Genomic DNA, 10,869 nt, shown 5'->3' with positions numbered 1-10,869 from the left:
ATGACTTATTTCACTTAACATAATCATCTCCAGGTCTACCCACTTTCCTTTACAACTACCGATGTGTTTCTTTCCCCATTCTTGTGTTGGTGGACATCCTAGCTGGTTCCTTTTCTGAGCTGTTGTGCATTGTGCAGCAATGAATCTGGGTGTGTAGGCATTCCTGCCATACACTGATGGGTTAGACAGCTGTCCCATATTAGTGGTTCTGAGCAACTTCAAGCTGGCAGCCAGCATGCTGCCCCAGTTTCAGTTCCCACTAGCAGTGTGTAAGCATCCATATTTCTCCATATCTTGCTCACCATCTGCTGGCCTTGGTTTTCTTGATACTAGCCCTTATGCCTGGGGTGAGGGGTCACTTAAAGACGTTTTATTCTATGTCCCAGATGATGAGCATGGTGAACACTGTTTCCAGTTGGTGTTAGTTCTTTTGAGGACCATTTGTCTCTTCAGTTCACTATGCCCTTTGGGGATTAGCTGAAGTCATTTTTCTGGTGTCATTTTACAGCTTTCCATGTGTTTGAAGTATCCTTCAGATCTTGTGCTGACAACTTTTGTTTTTGTTTCTTGCTTTTTCTGCAGGTGTCCAGGGGTTCCTTTACTTTGGTCATATTTCCTTTGTTGTGCAGATGCTTTTTGATGTCACATAAGCCCACTGGTCAGTTCCTGATGTATTTCCTAGACTATGTGGTAAAGTGTGTGCTGATTTCCTGTAGCACCTCAGATCATTGGAATGATCCTAATGTGGGCTCATATGGATTTCTGTCTTCTACATGTTGATGTTCCATTTTTTCAGCAACATTTGTTGACAAAGCTGTCCTTTTTCCCCACAGACTTCTATCACCAACTTTATATAGATTTAGGTGACCCTTGATATGTGAGTTCATTTTCAGATCCTCCATTGTATTCCAGCGATCCACACTTATGTTCCTTTGCCACAACTACACTGTCTTTGATTTTATGGGTCTGTAGTATTAGGGTCCTGCCAGCACCGTGATTTCTCCTCCTCCTCCTCCTCCTCCTCCTCCTCCTCCTCCTCCTCTCCTTCCACCTCAGCATCTTCTTCCTCTCCCTCCTCCTCTTCTCTTCTGCATCTCTCTATTTTAAGGCAGGTCTCACTTTGCAGCTCTCTGTCATGAAACTCGCTATGTGGACCAGGCTGTCCTTAAACTCAAGGATCCCCCACATCATTGGCCTCCCATTTCCTGGGATTTGTTGTTTGTGCCAACACTCCTGGCAGGACTGTCTTCTGCTTTAGGACTACTCTGGTCCTTCAAGGACTTTTGGGTTTCCATATGAAAAAAAATTTTTTCTTGGTCTGTGAAGAATGTAACCAGAGTCTCTGGTTCAGGTTGAGCTTTATCAGCAGATCACTCCCAGCAATATAGCCACTAGATCAAGAAGTCATTCCATCTTCCAGAATATTCTTCATTCTCTACAGTATCTGGATATTTTCTTAATTTATATTCTTTTCTTTTTTTGTTTTTGTTTTTCGAAAAAGGGTTTCTCTGTGTAGCTTTGCGCCTTTCCTGGAACTCACTTGGTTGCCCAGGCTGGCCTCGAACTCACAGAGATCCACCTGCCTCTGCCTCCTGAGTGCTGGCATTAAAGGCGTGCACCACAAACATGCGGCATGTACATTCTTTTCATATCATCGATTTGGCTCATTTGTATTTTTTCTTCTGAAAAGATTGGGATTTCCTGGTTTCTTTGTTAATAAATCTGTGATAGGTGTGTAGAAACAAAAGATGACCATGATTAGCCATATAAATAAATTCTATATGGATGTAAAAATGTAAGTGCTATATTATGCCAGAATCTGAATAATGAATTAATCAGCTTTGGCCTGAGGATTTTGCTTAGGCCTGTTGACAACCGGCACTCTGACCATTCAGAGTTCATAATACACTGCTCTGGACTTGGCAATCTGCTCATGGTATCCTGGAGATTTTCTGTCTGTCTAGCACCCTTGTAATAGCCAGAGTGTCCAAGAAGTTGTGTTACGTGGTTGATGAGGGAATGTGACGGTAAAAGATAAACTCTCTGTTCTGTCACAGTTTATTAACAACATATTACTAAATATTATATTACTAAACATGTGACCTCACCCAAAACAAAGTTAAGTACATGTCCAGGGACAGAAATGATATTTGATTTATGTTTTGGAACTGCTAATGGAGTTGTGTAGAATCTTGAACCCTGACCACCAATGGCCTGACTCAATTCGTATCTCACCTATTCCTTGCCTCCTCTCTGGAACATATCAATTGCTTGGGCTGGCCCCTGGCAGGTGTCTTTATTGCAGGAAATCAGAGAGCTCTAGAATGTTCTCAACCTTCTTGTGCATCTACCATGTTCACCTATGTTTGGACTCCATTGCGTGGGGGACACACACATACACATCCAGACACAGGAGCACACGCACATCCAAACACTTCACCTTCATCTCCAGTGTCTGGGACAAATAAGCCTCTGTGGTTCAGTTCTCTTCTTGATGCATTCCCAAGACACATGCATGGACCAACTGCCATGACTCTCAATGATTCAGCTGGAGCTCCAACCCATCCTTCCCCCTCTGCTAAGCTCTGCATTCCTCTCCAAGTCCTTGTTCCAAAGCTCTGTAATGGAGAAGGCAATCATTTCTCCCTGAATATCCTTCAGCGTTCCTCTGAGTCTTGTAGATGGGAAGAACCTGTAGGAGGGTCTGTCCAGAGGTGTGAGAGGGTGGCCCTGTGACCTGTGTCACTTCATCTCCTGGGATTTTGTTCTAGATGTGGGACATCTGACAGAAGTGGGTTCACAGTTCTAGGCATGCAGCCTGTACCTCACTTCCTGCCACGTGCCTGCTCCAGTCCCCTTGCAACACCATGGGAGTGTGTCTTCCTCCACAGCCCAGACACCATTCCTACCTACATGGAATGAGAGAGAAGACTGGGTCTGAGTTTTGAGCCCAGGTTCTGGGCTGCCTTTGTGCAATGATCTGAACTGCTCTTTTGTCATTTGACACTGAATGGACATGGCCATGTGCCAGGCCCTCAGTAAGGGCTGGTTCCCTGCATCGGTAGTCTGCTGCCCAAGTCGTCAACAGGGAGCTGGCACTCTTGCAGTGTCCAGGACAATGAAGAAGACAAAGGTAGTGAGATAAGTCCACATGAAAACAGGTAAACAGAGTCACAGACCTCAGAGGGTGCATGGAAGTACAGGGAGTTGGAGACTTTCCTGTGTGATCATAGGTGGGTAGAACATGGGAGGAATGAAGGGATGGAGAGACGGACTTGAGAGCAGCCATGTGGCATGCTGCCAGACTGGATGACTGCATCTGATGTCTCTCTGTCATAGTGAAGTGTCTATGGGCACTGAAAACAAATTTCTTGCAATTTCTCTTTTGGTGAAATGGTGTTCTAGAATCCCTCTTTGCTCTCAGGCCCTGGGAGTGTTGGCTGTTCCACAGGGACAAAGACTTGTAGTATACTCTGCTCTTTTGGTAGTGATGGGAATGGCAGGGGAGGGGACAGAACAGTGGGGAAGATAAGAGCTTGAAGTCAGCCTTAGAGGGTATCTGTAGCAGACACCTAGCATTAAGAAGTCATGTTCCTTCTGAGGGACCCCATCATTCTTCACATATACCTGTAGGAGTTTCAGAGCCAGTGATCATTCCAGGTAAAGCACGTCACCAGGCAGCCCTCCTGGACCTGGGTGATCGCTCAGCCCCTGATGCAGCTTCCAGTCCCAACCAGACACTCAGTCACCTTCAGAAAACCCATCACTGTCTAGGATTTTCTGTTCCCCTCTGAAAAGAAGGCAGTGAGTGGGGCATGTGGGATACATCCCCAAATCCTTTCTGTTCTGGCCTGCTCTCACTGGCTTCTCTTTGGATGTTACCAGAAATGGCAAAGCAGTCAAGCATCATGAGGCATCCCTGATGGGAACATCCTTGGCTGAAGCTACAGTCAGCTCTGCACCAAGGTCCTTCCCTGTTGGTAGCTGGGCAGTGAACACAAAGTCTTGCTGTGTCTGTGAGGGCCCAGGCACTGGGAATCTCTAACTTCCTCCTGTAGTTGTTGCTGTGTCTGATGCTCCCGCTGCCCAAACCTAGATCATGGATTTGAGAACCTGAGTTTTTGAACCTCAGACCAGGACATTTCTGTGTCAGAGATATAGACAATGACTAGATTTGACTGGAAGACCAGGTGGGGAGTGTGCCAAGGTCCCTTGAGGGTTTCTCATCTCCATTCATCATGTTACTATATCTGCCCCAGTTTAAAACTGGCAGCAGTTCTTGAATAGGAATGAAGGATCCCTGGGTGGGTGTTTCATGCAGAGATCATTCAGATCCCTCTAGGTGCTCCAGGTCCTCTGCATTCTTTGAACACTAGAGGTGTGATAACTCTCACACTCATGGTCACTTTGCACAGCTGCTCACCACTTCACTGACGTGCTCCCAGCTGTGTTGAACTTGTAGATCCCAACCACCTTTTCCACAGGGAAGGTTTAGTGTGGTCAAACAGGGAATCCCACTACAACAGTGCATTGAGTAGCTGGACTTTCCTGATGCCCAGAACTTGTCTCAGACCTCAGAGGGTGCATGGAAGTAAGGGTGATATAAGAGATTGTTTTGTGTGAATGTCACAGCTGGACAGAGGCCTGGAAGAATGAAAGCGTGAGACAGAGGGACTTGAGAGGAGCCATGTGTCACCTGAGTAGAGGTCCTGTCTTTTCAGGTCCACCCCTTATTCCTACATGTGAGAAGAAATCTGGGGATCTGTGCCTGTCGTCTGGGATGCTGCTGCTGACTCTTCTCCATAGAATGCTAGTGTGAGAGCAGTGTGGAGATCCTCCAGGCCTTATTCTCATTATGAGTGGTCCTCCTTGGAAGGTCCACGGTGGATCAATGCTCAGGGCTTCTGAAAGCGCTCCTTTGCTGTCATCTGATATGTGGCATGCAGTGACAGAGATTCCTTCACCTCCTTGCTGGAACTCCATAGAGGATTCTTTCATTATACTTGGATGTCTGAGAATCAGAGGAAGATACAGGCATTGTGTCCTGACTCCTTCAGAGAATGTGTGGGGAGCCGGAGCTGGATGATATTGTCAGACCAAGAGAACAATCAGACATCTGCCACCTGTATTCCCTGGGTGGTCAGTGTGATTATCTGGAACAAGACTGTTCAGGTTCATTTCCACTGGTGTGATTTTGACTTACATTTCTGGGTTACAGTCCTTTACACGGGAAGGTCAGTGTAGAAACGCATAGCAGCTAGTCATATCATAGCCACAGTCAAGAGCAGACAGAAATAAATGGACACAAGTGAGCTTGCTTGCTTGTGTCCATTAGAGATCCCCACGCCTGTGCAGTCTGGGACCTAAACCCAGGGAATGGCCCTGACCTAAAGAGTTGGGTCTGCCCATATAAATTAAGATAATCAAATAGTTCCTCTACAGACACACTCACAGGTGACCCTCTGGTAGACAATCCATCAGTGAAGAGTCCCAGATCACTCTCAGCTGCACAAGTTGACAGTTCAAACCAAGCAGCACCATTGCTCCTAGTGGTCACCACAGCTCCCAGCATTGACAAGTGTCAAGTCAGCTCCATGACCAGAGGCTTCAGCCTCTTTGCTTTGCCTGGGTTCAAAGCTGATACCCGGCAGCATATCTTCCCTTGCCCTCTCAGCTTCTCCCCCAGAACAACTGACCTTCTCTGTACTCAGCAGACATCACTGGGATGTCTCCACTGTGTCCCAGCCTGATGCTTCCTAGATATCGATTACTTTCCAGAAGACCATGATGCTTCCAGGCTGAATCTTTCCTCTCTTTCCAGCTCTTCCAGGCTCATCTCAAGTTGTGACAACCCTTCTTCCATGAACAGTTAGCGACTTTCAGTCGGTGTTCCTACTGCTAGCCTAGGCTTGAGGAAAGTCAGTCAATTTCAGCTCCATCTTGGTATGTATGTTGCCCTTAAACCTTAGCTGTTTTTGGACAGATGGTTTATCTCTGAGAGTCTAGGACACTTGATATCAAGTATTTAAAATGATTCACATCGTGTCTCACTTATTTGGCTATTTCTTCATTTCCCTTCTCTCTCTCCTGTCCTCTCCTCTTTCTTCTGTGTGTGTGTGTGTGTGTGTGTGTGTGTGTGTGTGTGTGTGTGTGTGTGAGACCTCTGTGCTGTGCCTATCATCTGGAGATTACAGGATAACCCTGTGAAGTCATTCTCTCCAACCACTATGAAGGACTCAGGGATTGAACTCTGTTCCTTACTCCTCCAAATGTGTTTGCAGGTCGGAACCTAATGGACATGAAGCAGTGTCAGAACTTCCTGGAGAAGCCTGTGACCGCTCTGGGGGTGTGAGATACTTGACCTTGGCCCACACATGTGCTGTTCCCCTTCTGTGGATGCCAGTCAGGACAACGAGATCTCTGTCCCTCAGAATTACCTTGGTTGTTGATTTAGGGATACTCCAACATCTCAGCTTAGTACTCTGCCTTTAGATCTCATTGAATCTTAGCAGTCTAGATGATTTATCCCTGTTCTTTATGCCCAGTTTACTTTACCAAAACTTTATGTGGCTGTAACAGTAAGTATGCAATGTTTTAGGACATGGCTATGCCCATTGGCATACTCAGAGCCTTTGCCCAAGGATGCTCTTACTTACCTGTGAGGAGAGCAAGCCAGGAGCTTTTATCCTTACTCAGTTATGAGCACAAACTAAATTTTAGAGCATGGCCTGCCACAGTGTGGTTCTTGAGCCTGCTAGCTCCTGGCTCCACTGTTCAAGCTTCTTTTTGTAATTCTTTGTTGGGACTTTTTCCATACCTTACTTAGCAGTGTCAAGAGGAACCTTCTGTAGAAACTGGAGTCCAGAAAGCCCATGGCAGGATTTCCAGCAGGATCTTGACCCATAGTACTTCTCCTGGCTTCCATCACTGCCTTTACCAATAATATACTCCTATCTGTCCTTAGATCTTGTCTGTTCCCATGCTCTGCCCTCAGTGAAGAAGTTGGGAGCAAGTCTAAAATGAATGAAATATAGTCTCTGGATTCTATCAGAAAGGATGCATCTGATCCCTGAGGCTCTGAGAAGCCAACAACCTGTTCAAGTATGAATACTCTCTGGGACCATGAAGACAAGGTGGAGAGTGGGTGCCCCCAATGACGTGGATCAAAGGTCTTGCTCCCTGCCTTATTCAAATTCTCTTTTGTAGGGAACACTAACAAATTCACGTAGTCCTATCTCCCAGAAGACAGGTCAAGGTGTTGCTGTCAGAAGGGTGGTTGACTTGAGCCACTCAGAACTTCAGTCTGAGACAGAAAGCCAAGACTCAGAGGACTTTTCCCACGGCCTACCTGAGGATCGTCTTAGAACTCAAGATCACCCAGGACAACCTTTTTTAGTTGAAGGTAGGGCGGCCAACTTAGAGGCCTTTAGCTTTGGATGCTAGCACAATGGGGTTCTGGATAGCTATGAGGGGAGAGGGCTGACAGAGCAGCTCTGTCCTGGGGCACATGCCTAGCATAAGTGAGGCCCTGGGGAAATGTCCATAATATCTAAAAGGGAAGTCCCCACACAGTCTCAGGTCTCAGGGTCTGTAGCAGAGGCTTTACTGTAACCAAATCCTGCCCCTTCCTGAATAGAAACAGAGGAGGGGTGGGTTGAGGGTGGGGGACAACCAGGGTGAAGGGTATAGATGGGGAGGAGAGGAGGGAGGGGAAACTGTGGCCAGGATGTAAAATAAATAAATATTTAAGGTGCATACATATTAAAAACAATGCAAAAGCAAACGACCAGCAGGAACCTTCTCTCTGATGTCCGTGTTAAGGGACTGGTGAGAAATGCTTACTTTGCATCCCTGAGTACAAGAGGAGACTCCATTCCACCTCAGACCTTTCTCACTCCCTCCTGGTAGCCTTTCTTAGGAGTTGGTTTGGGAATGGGATCCAAAGACCATGCGGTAAGGCTAGGAGCTAGAAACGTGGCTGGATATGCCCAAGCCAAATCCTCTTGCTGGAGCTGTTGTGTGGGATGGTTACCTCGGTGCTTTCTTACCTTGTGCCATACAGCTGTTGGGGGAATCACAATCCAATGCTTCTAAAGTTTCAGTATGAAGAACAGGGTACTTAGTGTGTTCAGGACTGCCTCAGAAGGGGTGTCCATTTGAGGAAGAAGTCTGACCACCAGGTGGAAAGCACTCAAGTGACCCCAGGTAGCTTGAGCTATTATCATTATCATCATCATCATCATCATTATTATTATTATTATTATTATTTAGGAAGGATGGTTTTATTTTTGCTTATAGTTCCAAGGGACACAGTCAATCATGGTAGGAAGAAATAAATTGGCCATTCTTATTGTGCCCATAGTCAGGAAGCAGATGGCAATGGACGTCATTTGTCAGCTATCTTCCTCCCAGTCAATCTGGGACCCTAGCCCATAGAATCATGGCACACCCTTTACTAACATAACCCAGAAAACTCATCATAGATAGGCTCAGCAATATGATTTCAGGGTGTTTCTAAATCTTATCAGCTTGACAATTAAGATTAACCACAAGAAGCCAGTAACTGATGCCTAGTCACTAATTGTAGAATTCTACTTTTCCTGGAAAATGAAGGTAAATACAGGATCATACCTTTCAAGTAAGACACTCAATGGGCAAAAGAATCAATAAAATGGCACCAGATATTGGTATAAAGATATTCTTACCTGGCTATGGGCAGGTGATTATAAAGTCAGATCTGCTTTTACAGTTTGCATTGGGGAACTTTCAGAAAAGGGGCAAATAGAAGCTGCTTGTTGATTGGATAGTGAGAAAGTAGAAATTTTCACAGTTCTTTCCCATAGGTAGATTTTATCATCATGCCTTGTCATTGGGTAGCTTGAGCTACATGGTTAGAAATGATGGTAAAAAAATAGAAATAGGAGCTGGGCGGTGGTGGCGCATGCCTTGAATCCCAGCACTCGGGAGGCAGAGGCAGGTGGATCTCTGTGAGTTCGAGGCCAGCTTGGGCTACAAAGTGAGTTACAGGAAAGGCTCAAAGCTACACAGAGAAACCCTGTCTCGAAAAACCAAAAAAAAAAAAAAAAAACAGAAAAAGAAAAAAAAAAGATTTGTCGTAGGTCTTTGGGTTTGTAGCTTGTTGGTACTGATTATTTCTCTCCTCTAGTCGCCTGCCAAGTGCTGCCAGCAGCATAGCAATCTTTATTTATACTGCAACAGAGGATTTTGTTTGTTTGTGTGTTTGTTTTTAACCAGGATACATGAACAGTTATTACTGGCTCTACTTTTGACTTTGAAGAAATACATCACATTTTAAGAAAGACATCCTGGTGGTTATAAAAGCCCTCATTGCTCCCCTTTATGTTTCCCTAACACACTTTCCCAGACAGGAAATCATTCTAGACAGAGTTCAGCATTTTCGCAGGCTGAACTAAATATCCAGCCACACATATCCTGCTCTCACAGTACTCACAGCAGCCACTTGTGGTTCCAAATTAAAACTGATAGACATGGGTACAATGCTTTAAGGACAACAGTATCTAATCCCCAATAAGTATTTTATGTCTGTAAGACATGCTTTTAAATAGTTCCCTTTTCTACAAGAGGGTCCCCTGACTCAATCTCTCTGTGAAAGAAGACTGTGGTAAGGCATTATTTCCCACACTACCACACCACTTTTGTTTCACCAATATAAGCTCCTGTGTATGGTAAAAATGGATGTATTCATCTCACATTTTCATTGCCTCTTTTCCTCCTGGAGCATACCAGATCCTAAGGTCGCCTCTATGTGCTCGGTATCCAGGGAACTTAACTCTCAGCAGATGTCATTGTGTGTATTTCTAGGCTTTTCCCCTAGTCTGTTTATGATTGCCTTACTCTTCTTTCCAGAATGGTAAACTTAAAAACCATCCAAGAACCAACAGTACAATCAGAAGGAAAAGAGCAAACAAGCTGCTTGAATTCGGCAAAGTCCTCAGTCACTCAAGGTCCACTGTTCTCCGTCAGGTGAGAGACCATGTCCACAGGCTTTGCCATGCAGAGACCCACTGGACAGGCATTCATATGCTGATCAGAGACTTGGCTGCATTGCTCCCTACACTGAGTACTGTGCCTGTGACTGAGACCGAGTTAAGGTGCTCTGTGTCCTTGTGAGAAAAAGGAAAACAAGGCTGAACAAGGCCTCTCCTGAGGGTGAGTACCTGGGCCACAGCAACCAGTGAAGGCTCACAGGAAAGAGATGGTTTTTAGCCCTACTGGACATGCCCCAGACCCTGGATCTCCCCCGCATCCTGACTTTCTTTTCAGAACAGGCTCCCCATCAGACATACTCGTTTTAGTCATTTTCTCGGCTGCTACCTTGACACTTAGTCCAGACCTCAGTCACCTTTCATACACCTCTCCCTTTGTGTGACCCATCCAGGCAGCTCCCACATCCAGTGTCCTAACATAGCTCTAGAGCGACCCAGCTCTCACTGCACAGCTAGGTGGCAGGCTTGGCTCTGCAGCCTTGCAGCCATTCTTTTCTCTTCCTTACACTTTCTTAGAATGTCAGACCTAGGGAATGTTACCCCAGGATGACCCTTCCCTAGTAAGTCTTCACGGCTTCCAGTTTCATGACTTGTCATCTGGCCGTGGCTCAGGCTCCAACTCCACCCATTGCACACAGCAGCTAAATCACATCCACTGATGACAAACTCATAACATTTCACCTAACCACTTAGAAGAACACATTTTGAGCCCATGAATTCCCTTTCTGACTTATTCCAGGCCTTATCTGACCCTCCTCCTCTATTCACTCCCCTTTTGGGTAGGACATGAAGATGGCTATCACTGCTGCATGTACTTAGAGTCATTCCCTCGGAATTCTCC

The 10,869-nt window shown here is 45.7% G+C and overlaps 1 long non-coding RNA gene across 3 annotated transcripts; it reads left to right on the top strand.

Moving 5' to 3' along the window:
• Positions 1 to 5,824: 5,824 nt before the first annotated feature.
• Positions 5,825 to 9,944, top strand: LOC118576166. 3 transcript variants are annotated; one of them, XR_004943916.1, is made up of 5 exons: positions 5,825 to 5,943; positions 6,282 to 7,101; positions 7,207 to 7,402; positions 8,063 to 8,205; positions 9,889 to 9,944. It is a non-coding gene; the product is annotated as an uncharacterized LOC118576166 (long non-coding RNA). The 3 variants fall into 3 exon arrangements; XR_004943914.1 differs by lacking the exon at positions 5,825 to 5,943 and having other exon boundaries at positions 6,116 to 7,101; XR_004943915.1 differs by lacking the exons at positions 5,825 to 5,943; positions 8,063 to 8,205; positions 9,889 to 9,944 and adding an exon at positions 7,822 to 7,898 and having other exon boundaries at positions 6,116 to 7,101.
• The last annotated feature ends 925 nt before the right edge of the window (positions 9,945 to 10,869 follow it).

The sequence above is a fragment of the Onychomys torridus genome, unplaced genomic scaffold, assembly GCF_903995425.1.
Source record: "Onychomys torridus unplaced genomic scaffold, mOncTor1.1, whole genome shotgun sequence".
Lineage (NCBI taxonomy): Eukaryota > Metazoa > Chordata > Mammalia > Rodentia > Cricetidae > Onychomys > Onychomys torridus.
This window is presented reverse-complemented; position numbering and strand designations above follow the sequence as displayed.